Source organism: Terrapene carolina, unplaced genomic scaffold (genome assembly GCF_002925995.2).
Source record: "Terrapene carolina triunguis isolate 2854851 unplaced genomic scaffold, T_m_triunguis-2.0 Scaffold50762, whole genome shotgun sequence".
NCBI classification, from domain to species: domain Eukaryota; kingdom Metazoa; phylum Chordata; order Testudines; family Emydidae; genus Terrapene; species Terrapene triunguis.
The window spans coordinates 4,616-9,305 of NW_020715113.1; the positions used below are offsets into that span (position 1 = coordinate 4,616).

Below are 4,690 nucleotides of genomic sequence, written 5' to 3' on the forward strand. Positions count from 1 at the left end.
TGTAAAACTTCACAGCTGTCTTGATGGTAAAACTAGGCTGGTCAAAGCACTGAAGAATATACTGTCTGTAGGGTACAATCCTTCAGCCTCAATGAGTGCAGGATTAGGTGTTTAATAGGCCTCCATCTTTAATGTCGGTTTCTTTGATCATGGCAAAGATCTGAGTTAGCGTGTAAGGCCCCCTCCCCCATACAGAAAAGAGTTAAAATCTACACTGTCATGCCATGAATTTTATGTCTCGTGGGAAGTGGATGAGTTGAGTTTTATTTAAGGATTTGGTTCTACAGAATCTAGGGGTAATTTCAGAGTATTACAATAGAATAAAGATAATCCCACTTATAAGGGGAAAATATATTTATTTGGACTCTAACCCAGCTATCCTGCAAAGACTGGAGTTCAGTTAGTATTCTGAATATTGGTGAGGCAGTGGGAAAAGAGGGGGAATATATGGAATGTCATTCTGCTATAAAGAATCTCAGTCAAATCAAGAAAGGAAACTGAAACAAGAAGTGTTTTATTTAGGGCATGTAATAAATATAGTCCTAAAGTTCCCCCCTCCAGGATCAGAGAAACAGTGGAGTTCGCTGATTCCTTTTGTCTCAGGATTGAGCAAAACTCCTTGATTCCGTCTTTCTTCTGGGTCAAAGCAAACAAATAAAATCACCTAAACTCTTTCCCACATCTGCATTCCTCCTTTATTCAGGACAGAAACAAAATTCCCAAGTTTCCCTTTTTGGAGAGTAGTGGGGGGGGAGGGGAAAGAGAGAGGGAGAGTTAAACAAACTCACAGCTATTTGGCTTTCCAGCTGCGGACTGCTTCTTTCTCCCTGTACATGTTAAGTGAACACACAGTTGACCATAGTTTTTATATAAATAATTAATTATAGACACTTTGAATTAGCAAATACCTGTCCAAGTGCTTTAGGTTTATCCTGGACAATCCCAAATGTGTAAACATAGAGGATAGATGGCACTGAAAACAAGGAGGTGGGGGAGTGAAGCAGAGAAGGAGCCAGAGATTTGATTTTTGTGGACATCAGCTTCACGTGTCATGCATAGTGGGCTGGCAAAGTTCCCATTCCCATACAAACTCTGAATGAGAAATAAGTAAAAATCCAGGACCCCATTCCACAATACACACCCTTCCATCCTTGCTTCATCCCATCACCGCCTCTTTGTCTGTTTTAGTGTCCCATTTATCTTGATGGCAAAGAAATGCTAATGATCTAATATATATCAGTATGAATTAGAATCTGAAGTAACGAAATTGATGTAAAGAGTTATTCTTTTTACACCAATGTGAGAATAGTCATGCCCTATAATTGTAAGCAAAAGGGAGGGAAATCCTCCTTTCTGAAACTGACTTCTGACACTCTTTTTTTCAGAGACCTGGAACAGCAAATCAGTGAGCAGAACTGCATGTGCAATCTCACCCAGTTCTGAATGTATGAATTCTTTCTTCATTTTCGATAATGAATACTCTGAAACTCTAGCCAAAAACTATCCAAGCTCAATACTATACAACAAGAAAGGCATATGTAACAAATGTCATTCTGATTCATCCACTACTTTATGATTCAGTATATATCTATAACACTTACTCCTGCAGCTGGGCAGCGGGGCGGTAGGGTGTGTGTGTGTGTCTGGGCTGTGGGGAAGTGGGGGGCGGCACAGCTGGGCTCTTGGGGGAAGGGTGCAAGTGTCTGGGCCTTGGGGGCACTCTGCGGGCTGGGCTCTGGGGGAAGGGGTGCAAGTGTCTGGGCTGGCGAGGGGTGCGCAGCTGGGCTGCGAGGGGTGGGGGCAAGTGTCTGGATTGGGGACACCCTGCAGCTGGGCTCTCGGGGGAAGGGTGTAGTATCTGGCTCCCTGGCTGGGCTCTGGGGGTGTGGGGGGAGGTAGCAGAGATACAGGCACTGGGTTGTCATATGGGTTTCTTCTGCTGGGGGATTTTTTTTTGTCTGTATTGTTACAGACAGTTGCTGACAGGAATGTTGAAATAAATGACCAAAATGATTGAAACTGGTATGATTATATACTGTTATTTTGAGAAATAAAATATGCAGAATTTTAAAATATGTGCAGAATTTTTAATTTTTTGGTGCAGAATTCTCCCAGAAGTGAACACTGGTAATACTTGACCAGGAATTTCTAATACTAATATATTGCCAAATAATATGACAAATTACCATCCTGTTTCCCATATTACCAGCACCCTTCATCAGGGGCAGCTCTATGTATTTCGCTGCCCCAAGCACGGCAGTGAGGCAGCCTTCGGCGGCATGCCTGTGGGAGGTCCGCTGGTAACGCGGATTCGGCGGCATGCCTGCGGGAGGTCCACCGGTCCCGCGCCTTCGGTGTACCCGCTGCCGAATTGCCGCCGAAGCCATGGCGGACCTCCCGCAGGCATGCTGCCAAAGGCAGCTTGACTGCCGCCCTCACACTGACCGTCAGGCCACCCCCCTGTGGCTTGCCGCCCCAGGCACGTGCTTGGAGCGCTGGTGCCTGGAGCCGCCTCTGCCCTTTATTGTCCAAGTAGAACACATTTAAACAAGTGTCCAGGAGTGCAATATGAAAATGAAATATTTGCTACGTGAGGTTTCATCAGTAAATAGGACTACAAAAATCTTTTCAAGATGAATTGCAATTATCTTGGGTTATGCAAGAGATTGATACTTCAGGCTTGGAGAATCTTTGAGTCCTAGTTTGAAGAGATTGGTATGTTGATATGACAGAAATGACTTCTAAAGAGCACAGTATTTAGAAGATGACTGACAACATTGATGAATGTAATATATGAGAGGAATTTGTTTCATCTAAAGGAAAACATAGATATACAAGAAGCCACATGATTTCTAAGGAGAATAGATGTGGAACAGTTCAGGATTTAGTTTTTGTAAATCTTTTTACTTGCCTGTAGCTTTTGAAATGTTGATGTATAATTTTGTATTGTTTTAAATCCCATGAAGACATAATACAAATACAAATAGTTCAGTACATTTATTGTATTTTTAAGTCCAAGTGTAATGTGAAGACTTGTCCAAAAATCACTACACAAATGGTAATAATGACACCTTTGCTGGCAGTCTCAGCAGGGAGACTAAGGACTGAATGGGGTTGGGAGACTTAACTACCCTTTCACCCCAGAGGTGGTCTCAAGGCTAGGGGTGAGTCAGATTGGTGGGACAACATGAAGAAGCATGCACTGTCCATGATGTACTTGTTCTGTGGAAAGATAGGGACTTATTCCTTGTATGCACTGTTTCATATTATTGCACCCTACACAATTGCTATAGTGAAATAAGTTATTTGTTACACCCATTTTTCACTGCTGGCCAGGTTGATATATTTGGAAAGTGTGTATTGAAGTGACTAATAATTTAACTACTTCCCTTGTTTGTTAAATAGTCATAATTCCTTTTCTTTCTGCATTGAATAGAGTATTTTTACTTTAAAAATCAATACAGTATTTTTAAAAAGGGGAACATGAAAAAGTACAGAAAAATAAAAGTAGAGATGAATGGGAATATACTCGTAGAAGATTCTCCAATAACCACAGTGGCCTCAATTCTTGGGTTCAGCCAAGCTGTGGGAAGTGCAGGACCCAAGGGAAAAACGAAGGTACCTTTTGCAGCTCCCAGTTTTGGGACTGGCTGGGACCTGATTTTACCTTTTGTTTAATGTACACCTTACTTCCCACAGCCCGAAAGGGTCACTGCAGATTTCAGGGGCAGTACAGCCATGCCGTTTCCCCCCAGCTACACCTACTACAATAGTGTCTGTGAAGGGTATTAGAGCGAGTTGGCTGGCTTTTTGCTACCCAGGGATTACTGTTATACTGGGGAAAATTTCTGTGTAGCCTGTTAATTACTTTTAATTCAAATCTGTTGAGATAATTATATAAGTTTTTTTAAGAGCCACATGATACAGCTTAAGTGTGATAACTGTTCAGTTGTGCAGATGAGTCTACCCGTCGTTTGGCTCCGCAGACCTGTTTGAAAAGGTGCGTGATCCAGTTACTGCTCAGTTGACTAATTTGTAACCAGTCAAATGCTGAGCTCTTGGCTCCTATTTTACTGCAGCAAAACGCGTCTTAATAAAATCCAAATCAGTTTGTTTTTGCTTGTAAAGATCTGAGGAATTGTCCTAAAATAACCAATTTCTGCAGTCTCTTGTAAAGACTATGGGTTTTAGTCCCACTAATAATCCGCTAACAATTTGAGCTCCGTATTCTTACTCTTGGCTGCAAAGCAGAATGTTCCTTCCGAAATAACTTGTGCTGGAAACTCATATGGTGCCTGAGAAGATTACAGTGTCATTTCCCCTGAGTCATTTGGGCAAGGAGGAGCTAGAAAACAGTGACTCACACATAGCTGAATCTTTTTCTCTGTAAGGGGAATTAGCTCAAATGGTAGAGCGCTCGCTTAGCATGCGAGAGGTAGCGGGATCGATGCCCGCATTCTCCAGAAGTTTTTTTTTTTTAATTAGAGAACATTTATTTCCAAGTGACCCGTTTTTTCAATTGTGAAGAATATGCATATTTTAAGTTATTTCTTGAGGCTTTCTAATTTTAGAAAGCGATTTTGGGGGGCGTTTTGTTTTGTGGGAAGGTCGGTGTGTGATCTGTTTTCTTGAAGATTATCACAGCTGCATGCACAGAAGAGAGAGGTAATTCTTGACAGCTGAAAAAAAT

General features: G+C 41.9%; 1 non-coding gene across 1 annotated transcript; it reads left to right on the forward strand.

The window, feature by feature from the left end:
* Window positions 1-4,390: 4,390 nt before the first annotated feature.
* On the forward strand, window positions 4,391-4,463 carry TRNAA-AGC. The gene has a single exon. It is a non-coding gene; the product is annotated as a tRNA-Ala (tRNA).
* The last annotated feature ends 227 nt before the right edge of the window (window positions 4,464-4,690 follow it).